This window comes from Triticum aestivum, chromosome 6A (assembly GCF_018294505.1).
Source record: "Triticum aestivum cultivar Chinese Spring chromosome 6A, IWGSC CS RefSeq v2.1, whole genome shotgun sequence".
NCBI lineage: Eukaryota > Viridiplantae > Streptophyta > Magnoliopsida > Poales > Poaceae > Triticum > Triticum aestivum.
Window position 1 is genome coordinate 52,040,220 of NC_057809.1, and position 11,171 is coordinate 52,051,390.

Genomic DNA, 11,171 nt, shown 5'->3' on the forward strand with positions numbered 1-11,171 from the left:
TTAATTTTAATTGCTTTAAATTGTTTTCTTTAGTTTTTTTGACATATTCTTTTTGTTTCTGTTTAGTTATCAGTAGCTATTTTATTTGTAGTATTTTTTGTATTTTATTTCTTTTATCCTACTAGAAAACTTGTTTTGAGCTTCATAGGAGTTTATATTTAAAAGTTTCTTATAAATCCTGTACAACCATTGCCGTTTTATACATGAAAAAAAATAATTTCCGCAATCTTTTTCCCTTCATTTTCTTTCCCGCCATCTTGTTTGCCGCCATTTTCTTTCCCGCCATTCTCTCCCGCCACACTAAAGTGTGCTGCATCGACGGAGGATGACTATGATGCCTTCATGTGGAGTGTGAAACACTCTCCAATGATGATGACAAAGCTACAAACACTTATGACTTCTCTCAGACAGTGTTTCACACTCTACCAGCAGCACCGATGCAGGAGACACAGACCGTGTCAGACGATGTTATCTACGGTCGTGTACAACATGAGGCTCGTTTTATAAGTTGAGAAGTGAAGATGGCGGGAAAGAAGATGGCGGGAGAGAATGGCGGGAAAGAAAATAGTGGGAAAGAAAATGGCGGGAGAGAATGGCAGGAAATAAAATGGCGGGGGAAAATGGAGGGTGAGAATGACGGCAAATAAAATGACGGGAAAGAAAATGGAGGCAAAGAATGGCGGGAGAAAATGGCGGCAAAGAAAATAGCAGGAGAAAATGAAGGGAAAGAACGACAGAAAAGAAAATGGAAGATAAAAGAAATAAAATACAAATAAAATAGCTACTGATAACTAAACAGAAACAAAAATAATATTTCCAAAAAATAAAGAAAACAGTCCAAAGCAATTAAAATTAAAAGAAATGGCATAAAACCTATGAAACACTAAAACAAAACTGTTTTCGTGAAAACCTAATTTTAAATAATCCTAAAATTCACAATTAATTACTACTGATAAAAAAAGTCACAAAGAACCAGTAGCAAAAAGAATACTCTTAGCTCAAATTATAGGCAATCTAGTGATTTGAGCAAATTCATAAAAATTCAAATTCAAACATTCAAATCTAGTCGAACTTGATATCTACAGAAACTTCATAAAATTTCCAATCTAATGCAAAAAGAATCAAATTAAAATACCGAAAAGTCCCTCTTCGGCCAACAGGAGGCCGACAGGGTGATACTTTTGATTTTTCTGCATTAGGGTGTATAGTTTCCGAATTTGCTATAAAAATCATCATAGTTTCAAAAAAAATCCACGACGAAGGCAGCACGATTCGTAAGTGGAAGCAGCAACAGTGAGCGCGGACGCAGGAGAACTGCTTGGGAGGAAGCATCCTCCCCGCAGGTCATGCGCAAACTGTCGTCCCTGAAGCAATCTATATCTATACTACGACCAAACATGACTTTCCCTACATCCACACCAGAAAGTGCACACGGGATACTCCCCAACGTCCGGTCAGATCTACTTGGTACCATCCAACTGTCCACGTTAGATCAACCATACTACAATCAGATCGACGGTTCACAACAAATGTTCTGCCGGCAGACTCCCCCGTTCAGGATGCTACACAGCCCCACGATCACACCTCCTAGACCCACGATGACACCTACTAGGAATTAAACAACACCTCCATGATCTATGCCGCCACCACGCCACAAACAGCCGCGATCAGCGCTGGTGTCTGCGACATCCTCGACCCGGTGGACATCCTTGACCCGCCTTGCTGCCCTACCTCTCCTCGCCCCGCAACCATCGCCACGCAGCCCTAGCCCCTGGTGGCTGCGATGTCCTCCACCCCGGTGCACGTCCTTCCTCGACCCACCTTGTTGCCCTACCTCTCCTCGCCCCGTCGTCATCGCCACACCGCCGTCGCCCCTGTTAGCCGCGACGTCCTCCACCCGTTGGACGTCCTCGACTCGGCGTGTTGCACTACCTCCGGTGTCATCACCCCTTGTGGCCCGCAGCATCTGAGGACATATGACTACTTTCTGACCTGCCAGCGCAAATGTTAGATCATTTGAATTAGCAAGTACAGATGATCAGGCAGACGACAAAAGGAAATTGCTCTTTTAATATGTAATTTGTACTGTGAAATTTGATACTCACAGTACATCATGATCTGCATGACAAACTGAGTTGACAATATGGCATCCTTTGAACATAGTGGGGCACGTACTCCCTTTCAGGACCCGACGAACAACAGGAATTCAGGTAAATACATATATCACGTACTCTTACCTACTTCAATCTTGTAAATCCAGAATATGTCATTGCCTCGTAGGTCAAAAAACAGATTCAAAAGAACTAAAGAGACAGAGGGAAAGGGAGAGGTAAACAGGGATGCAATACTAAGAAAATAAGACAGGAGGCAAGGGATCTAAGAAAGCTACGTCTGCTATTCTAAATGGAACCAACACTCCATCTAAGCCACCCGTGGCCATGTCGCCTGGTTACTCCATTTTCTATGTTCTTTATCATACATTCCATGAATCACAAGTAAAGTCATGTTAATTAAGTGTTCTTTTCGACAGGTTTTGACGCTGTGGACAGGCCCAGTGCGTAGTCCGCTGTCACCCAGCAACGACACACCCCAGCTACGGAAGGTCATGTGTTCTCTTGTCAAACATAATACCTTAGTTCGTGTGTCACCAACTGACATTGTACATACAGTTATGATGCAGCCATACCCGTTGATATGATAATGAGTGATCAAACTCCACCTCATGCTCCAAATTCATTAAGAACACCAGATAGTGCCGGTTCTGACAAGGAAAATGTCCATAATATCGACTCTGACATTGAGTCCTCCCAACCGACTGTGTTACGACCACCACTTCAAGCCTACAGATGCAGCAGTTCATATGGTACTCAATTGTGGCTCATATTAACTATCATACATAACTTACACTTACACCGTATATCCGATTGACAAAACACTGTTGCTCATGTTGTCTTGTACCTAATTAACACTTATTATACAGAAGCAAAACAAGCACTCAAGAGGCAGAGGGAAAGTGCCCGGTATGAGCAAGATAAACAACGTATATTACAAAGCCTACGTGACAAACGGCGTCGAGCCAAATCTACAGTAGTCCTTACAACTGGAGAACAAAAACAATCTGGCATAGGTGATGCCAGCTACATGAAACACTGCATATCCAATCTTTCATTTCCTAACTGACAATCACTCAATTTCTGTAGCTGATGAAGATTGTGATTGGCTACGGAGCATCTACAAGTAACGTCAGGTGGAATTGTGTTCTTGGAGAATGCATGCATCTATAAGATGATAAAGATCGGTTGCTATCTGTCCTCAGATGACACGGATGCCACACCAGCATGGGTATTAAACAGAGCCAAAGAGTATTTGGAAAATGATATGGTAAGTCTTAGTTTTCTACACATTTCTATGAATTACAGCGAGAACGACCGATTCGTCCACATAGGAGTACAACTAAAATAATTATTTTCTTCAGATATTCATTCCAATAAACATGGACGATGTTCACTGGTACCTATGTGTTATAAATGCCAGAAAACTATTTTCATAAGTAGCTTTTTTTTTCTTATTTCTCGCTTGTGATGCTTATACTTTTTCCTTTTGTTGGTACAACAGCTAGAAGGACTGGATGATTTATTCAAATATGCATCCGAGCACATGGAATTATAATCCGATAAGTGGATTGATCTAAATGTTACAACACGAGAAAGAGAAGAATATATTAAGAGCAGTCTTCAGACGGATGGGTAGGCCTCCTAATATAACTCAGAGCTTTTACCTTATTGGATGCCAATGCAATTGACACAGCATCTCTCATGAGATATGGCCTAAATAATGGAGCTCAAGGTGATACATTTCATTGGGCTGCATATAGTAGTATAGAAAATGTGTTACAATTTCTGGATTTGAATAACGAATATGTTACTACACACATGGAAAGAATCAGATAGATAGCATACCTGAATGTGTTTCACTAACAATCTTCCACTACTCTATATATCATCCATGCCAACATAGAGAAAGAGAAACATCTCACAAATGAATGACAATGTGATGAAGGTGCCTGTTGTGCATACAATGGCATAAGCATCAGCAAAGTTTAGATGTCAAATGATGGTGTCACATGTATTTCTGATACAAATAGTGTAGATACCAACTTGGTTGTGACCCTGGAACTCTCTGTTACTTGGTGCCAGTAATAATGCGACATTACAACATGAGAATACCACACTAATCAAGCAACAGCCACAAAAAGCAGCAACTCAACATCAATTATAGATAGCTGATAGTCACAAATTAAGCCACCCAGAATTCAAGTCCACAAATCAATCAGCTTTGTCACAGCATGGTTGCCTAAAAAAATTCACCTGACTAAATCCCCACTGATAACCATAGGTGCATTAACAACATCTAAACGAACAGCATACCTTCAGCAACCGAGCACGTACGCGAGCTGTGAACTCCTTCCCGCAGCAACTGTGTGAGCCAATCACGGGGGGACGATGATTACAGTAGGCACGTCAACACACTGGATCTCCGTCCAATTCGAGATTCCTCCTCCCACATCGTGTCTAGCAGCTCGCATCTCGATCAGCTCTGGGGCAGTAGGATGGCGGCAGCAGAGTCGATCTAGGAAAGATTGGCGGGGTTGGCGGCGAGGCAAGGCCGCAGTGGTGACAGGAGCTGGCAGGGCGAGGCCGTCGTGGGGATAAGGGACGGCGGGGCGAGACCGTCGTGGGGATAGGACGAGAAGGGGCGAGGCCGTGGTGGTGGCGTGGGTTGTGGGGGAGGGGGCGCCGGGCGACGTCGTGGCGGGAGAGGCGGCGGCGTGCTGCAGAGCAGGCGGCTGGCGGAGAAAGCAAAGTGGTGGGTGCATGTGTCTCTCACGGTCTCACCGCACACACATCACTGGAGAAAGCGAGTGCTGCCCGTTTCAGATCGGGATACATCCATTTTGCAAAAATAAATAAAAAAAGTCGGGATATATCCTGTTGTGAGAAAGGGACTGATCTGAATCAACTGCTGCCCGTTCTTTTATTTTACTTTTCACCCGTTGCTCCTTATTAGTGTTCCTCTGGTTGCTTTTTTTTCTTTTGCAATTCGACCTCTGGTTGCTTTTGTGTCGCCTAATTACGTCACCCACATTAAATATATCATCGACCAAATGGATTATTGGGCGTGTCTATTTTGTTTTATTTTTCATATGGGTTCCTCTCAAAAGAATTATAATGCACGAGTGAAATATGAATAAATTTTTATATGTACCCATTTGGTGAAGTAATAATTATATGGATTCCTCTCAAATAAGTTATGCGTTCACAAATTCATTTTTTTATTGATAGCCCTTTTGTTCATTTGATTTATATAAATTAATATGTGTTCACAAATTCAATTATTTTAATGATAGCCCTTTTGGTCATTTGATTTATATTAGCGGCAAACGTTATTCAATTCTTTTTTTTATTGAGCGTCTCCAGTATGACTCTGTGGTTCAGTCATCATCATATTATAATACTAATTTTTTTTAATATTCTTGTTATTAAGCATATCAAAATTTCTTTATCATCCAGGTCATCTTGTGGTCTCTGGATGTTAAATTATATGGAGTACTTCACATGAGATAGTTTGTCCGACACTCCCGAATAGGTATATTTTGCATCGTATCATGATACTAATTATTTTGTGTTGTATCATTATTTGAAAACTAGGTCTTATTATTAGTACTTCACTTGAGGTTCATATGACATATTACTACTTCACTTGAGGTTCATATAACAGATTTTAGAACAAAATTAGCTGTGATTTTAGTCGACTCGGAATTCAATGATGACGATATAAGAAACCGAGACTTGGATGATGATGAAACCAACACGGATCCTACCGACTGTATGATTGTCGAAAGACCTCCTAACAAACCCAAAGCATCCAACTCCTCGTCATAAGTTGAGCTCATGTCGCAATCATTTATCCTTTCACTGTTTGTCACTCCAAGAAACGACGACTTAATAGATGAATTTGCTTGATAATGTTGCTTAGTTGTTATTTACGTATTTTGTAATAATTAACAATTACAATATATTTATGTGGCCGTTAATTTTATGTGAAGACATGTGTATTGGTCGTGTGTTACATGTGCGAGTTTTTACGTATTTTAATTTTGGAATTTTGGGATCACAACATTTCAACAATAGAAGTCTTTCACCCGTCAAACAAGACCTATGACTTGATCTAAAATAAATTACTATATTGAAATGGGCGCGACACGCATTTAAATATTCAGGTAAAAACACAAGACATAGTTAATGTTTTTTTTAGTTTATTAAGATACGTGCGTTGTACGTGCACGCTTACTAGTTTCGCTAAGTTAATGCACTACTGATCTGGTGGAGCTTTTCCTCATCACGAACTGGTGCTTTTTAGAAGATCACTAATACGTAAGCAAGCACGCGAGTTGAGAAATGAGTGCTTTCGCCAGTGGGTCACTCTTCGTGCGTCGTGACAGACGCACGCAAACAATGGTGCACATTTTTTTTATTATTGAAACGGAGGCAAAAGATTTTGTGTTAATTAAGAGAAAAGAAGAGTTTGTGTTACAAATACACCCCTCAGTACAACAAATGAATTACTCTTACGGTATGATTGTCCCTAGTTTCTTTGCCCCCACGCCACCCAAATCAAAGCCTCCTTTGAAATGTTGTCGAGTAGGATCGACGGGGTGCATCTTGGTTACCGGAAACACGCGTGTTTCCCTCATTCCAGATGGTGGCTTTCCTATTTGAGATGGGTACGTCGGATATAATCCAATCCATCAATCTTTGAGGGAGCGTCTCAAATGCCGTGTGAAGGTATCCATCTGAGCAAGTTGGAGTCAAGCCTTGATCATTTCCCAAAGCCTTAGAGTGTGCCGACACTTGAAAACTAGGTGGTCAATTGGTTCTTGTTCCCTTTTGCAAATGTGCACTTAGCGAAACTGGGCCACCTTCGTTTGGCCAATATATGGTGGTCCAACTCTATTTTGAATGGCCAACCAAACAAAGAACTTCATCTTAGGTGGTGCCCAAGTTTTCCACACTGCATGCTCCAAAGGGGAGCGGATCATGCCAATAAAGTGAGCCTTGTAGGTGGACTCCGCCATGTGGCAACTACTCACCGTGTGCTTTCAAGTAATGTCATCTTCTGCCTCCATAAGATTAAAAACCCGAATAGTGGGCCAAAGCTCAACAAATTGACCGAAGTGGACGATGGAAAAAGTGGGGAGACTTTGATCTTGGTGACCCATTCATTGTCCTTGAGGGCGTCCCTCACTTTTCATTTTTGTTCTTGCACCATTGCCAACCGTGAGGGTCATGAAAACATATCATAAGTCGTAGTCCATGGCGTCACAAGGGTTGCCCATGCCAATCCACATTTTTGTTGTCTCCTTCCTCAAACAAACGATGGCAAACGGTGTCCCAATTTACTTTACATTTAGCACCGGTGGTTTTGTCCATTCTTGCCCAAAGGAAAGCTCACTCAAGGCTTATTGACAGTGTCAAGGGTGTAGGGGGGGGGGGGGGGGGGGGGGGGCGAGGGGAGTGATGAAGTAGACCGTTTGGGAGGATAGCACCTATTTGACCAGGGCGGCGTGTCCCATGAATATTATGTTTTTCCCACCTCAAGGGGCCAACTTTCTAGCCGCTTTGTCTTCGGGAAATTGGAAGTCTACTTTTTTTTAGTTGCCATACCGATAGTGGGAACCCAAAGTATTTCATAGGAAAGGAGGCGCTTGTTGTCAGAAGGCTTTGGAGAATGCATGGCAAGCTAATGTGCCCACACCAGATAGGAACAACCGAGCTCTTGTGGGAGTTGGTTGAGAGACGCTTGACATCACCAAAGAGGCCAAGAATGTTGGGGAGGTTATCAATGTCCTTCTTGATGGGTTCCATGAAAAGTGTCGATGTTGTCCATATAGAGAGAGGTTCTCAAGCTAGCACCAAGGCTGCGAATCTTGTGGAACAATCTTTACTAGTTGCGATCTTGAGAATTTTTTGGAGTGGATTAATACCGATGACAAAGAACAAAGGGGAAAGTGGGCATCTCCAACGCCGGCCCCCAAACTAGACAAGCTATTTGTCCACGGATTGGTCCAGACTCGTCCGCGGATACTGATACAGGAGCCGATCATCTAACCTTGTCCCTTTTTTTTTCTTTAAGTCCGCAACACCCAAAATAATAGCATATCAAATATTTGAGGAGTGAAAATATTAAAATGCGGCGGTGATTCAAATGTAAATATTACAATCCAACTAATTTTTGAAATAAAATAGTTCAAACTTGAATTCAACTTGCACATATGTTCTAGTTGTCCTCTTTAACTGCCCATAGATGCTCAAGCAGATCTTTCTTAAGATGCTCATGAATTGCTCGATGCTAAATTTATTGATGCATTTGGACAAACTCGTAAAACGTGGGCAGGTTCTGTTGTGGAAGTTGGATAGGATCATCCATATTCTCAAACTCCAGACCTCTGGCAGCATCTTGATCCCCATCCTTCACGATCATGTTGTGCATGATCACACAACCTGCCATCACCACCCATAAGGTCTTCGGATCCCATTGTTTAGCATGCTTACGAACAACTGCAAAAGGGGCTTGGAGCACTCCAAATGCCTTCTCATATCTTTCTAGCTCCTTGTCTCCATCCAAAGTGAGCTCTTTTTTGACCAACTGTCTCAGAGATGGTCTTGACGAAGGTCACCCAGGGATAATAGACACCGTCAACCGGATGGTAGCCCATGTTGTACTCATGCCCATTGACAGTATAGTTGCACTGAGGAGCTTGTCCTTCAGTTAAAATAGCAAACAATGGAAACCGTTATAGCACATTGATGTCATTATGAGACACAGTCATGCCAAATAAAATGTGCCAAATCCATAGATCTTGTGATGCAACTTCTTTAAGAATGATGGTGGGCTTCTTAACATGGGCAATTATTCCATCTCCAGTGCATGCAATCGAGAAATCCGAGCATACCTGGCGGCCCTCTTGCTTCGAAAATTGCCATGAGCCTTTCGGTGTCTGAGATAGTTGGTTCTCTCAAGTACTAAGGTCCAAACACCTCGACCACCGCAGTAGCAAATCTGACCATGGCGTCTCAGCATGTGCTCTCAGACATCTGGAGGTACTCGTCCCATGAATTTTTGGTCACGCCATATGCAAGCATCTGCAATGCAGCCACGCACTTCTAGTAACCAGACAATCCATTTCTTCCTACGACATCCTTCTTCAAGATGAAGTAGCCATCGTAGCTCTGAATGCCATTGTTGAGGCAATCAAACATTCATCCGAAAGAACCATCGAAAGTTGTCTGCAAATAGGGCATAGGGGGCAAAGTATTCGTCCATCAGCATCAAATGTTCACATCCCTATTTCGGTTCAGCACTCGATGACTCTTAATCGATCCCTTAAAATTGAGAGCATGTTCTTCCACACGTTCCGCGTCGAAAAGGACCACATGCATCATTGTTGTTTCATCGGCATAATCCTCCTCATCGGACGAGTCATAGGAGGACTCAACATGGTGCTCATAGATGTACTCCATGTCTGAATCCATTGCTTTAAAGAAGGAAGAAAACTTGTCAAAATTTTAGCACGTGCATTTCACCGAACATTTGTTGGGCGTGGTCACCACCCCATAGACGGCATCCACACGGGAGAATGATACCTGGGCGGTGCACCGTTGAGAGGTGTGGAACAACGACATAGGCAAAGCGGCGTGGCGGCCGGTTGGAGTGGCGGAGGTCCGGTAAGGGCTTGGCGGGCGGCCAGGTGGTACAACAACGGCGTCGGCGAGGGAGGAATCAAATGCAGGGAAAGGGGAAAGTGATTGAGACGCGGGGTGCGGATGTGGTTTTGGGTGGGCCAGGTGTGTCGGAGTCCTACATGGCAGAGGTCTGGATTCCTGCAAAGGTCTCCCGATTTGCTTCTGGTTTGAGGGAAAATGGATAGCCGGACTGGTTTATGGACAGATGCAGGACGGCATTGAATGGCAAAGTGCGTCCGGACGTTTGCGGGCGATTTGAGTGTCCACTTTGGAGATGCATGAGTGGCATAAGCTGTAAGAGCATCTCTAGCAGGTCACAGAAAATGTCCGACCCATATAATAACCGCCATTTTTAGGTTCCGAGGTGAAAAAACAACCCCCCGCAGGCCCCAAAAATGGCCCGGTCCGGAATTATTTTGTGGAGCGGTATATTGGACCCCAAGTTCCCTGTATGTTCAGTTTTCGGAGCCTTTTTTCCCATTCCCCTCATCGCACCGTGACAGTTGGCAGGAGGGAAGTTTCAGCCCAACTGTCACCAAAGCGGCGTCGAACTTGCCTGAATCCTGCGAAATCCCGCGACCAACCAACCAAATCCACGCCCTTCCTCACCTCATCTTCGAGGCTGTCGGAGCTTGAACCCGCTCGAATCGAGCTCTTGAGTGGTTGCGACTGTTGCGCCATACATGCGGGCTAGAGGTTGTAGCGACCGAGCTCGACGTGCACCCCTCATTGTGCATCCCCACGATCATTGTTTCACGGTTGCGCGCCTCTGGCTAGCCAACAAACGGCGAGGCCTGGACGGGGGAGGCCAGGATGGCGGCGGCCGGGACGGAGAAGGGGGAGGCTTGGACGGGGGAAGTCGGGATGGAGGCGCGGGTGGGCCAGGACAAAGGCGATGGGCGGCCGGTGTTGTTCCTGACAAGGAACGACGAGGAAGATGCAATAAAAAAGGAAAAAAGTGTGTGGCCAGTGATACATGAGTCCTACATGTTTTATTTACAGTATGCTTTTTATGACATTTCTTTTGAAGAAACCTACTCTTTACTGTAAAATCATTTTAGGGTAATACCTTATATTCCTTTTGCTCGACGTGTTTCTCCGGGATCTGCTAGAGATGCTCTGATAGCTTGCTAGCTAGCCTGGTTGAATATTTCAAGCTCTTCTCATCTTCCCTTCGGTACAAATATATATTAATTTTTATGTGCATGGAAAACATTTCTATGACAAACTTGAACATTGATTCGGTACTGATGAAAATTGTGTGCAAGTTTATGTTTCAAAATTAAGATGCGCAACCATGCAACTATAATTTTTTTACGCGTAAATTTGTACATAAAGTTTGTGGCAACTCTAGGTTTCATATCTACA

General features: G+C 43.4%; 1 long non-coding RNA gene across 2 annotated transcripts; it reads right to left on the reverse strand.

Moving 5' to 3' along the window:
- Positions 1 to 1,733: 1,733 nt before the first annotated feature.
- LOC123130239 (uncharacterized) lies at positions 1,734 to 4,849 on the reverse strand. 2 transcript variants are annotated; one of them, XR_006463771.1, is made up of 6 exons: positions 4,428 to 4,849; positions 3,960 to 4,063; positions 3,779 to 3,864; positions 2,238 to 2,840; positions 2,106 to 2,178; positions 1,734 to 1,992 (listed from the first exon to the last, which is right to left on the reverse strand). It is a non-coding gene; the product is annotated as an uncharacterized lncRNA (long non-coding RNA). The 2 variants fall into 2 exon arrangements; XR_006463770.1 differs by having other exon boundaries at positions 2,106 to 2,840.
- Between the last annotated feature and the right edge of the window lie 6,322 nt (positions 4,850 to 11,171).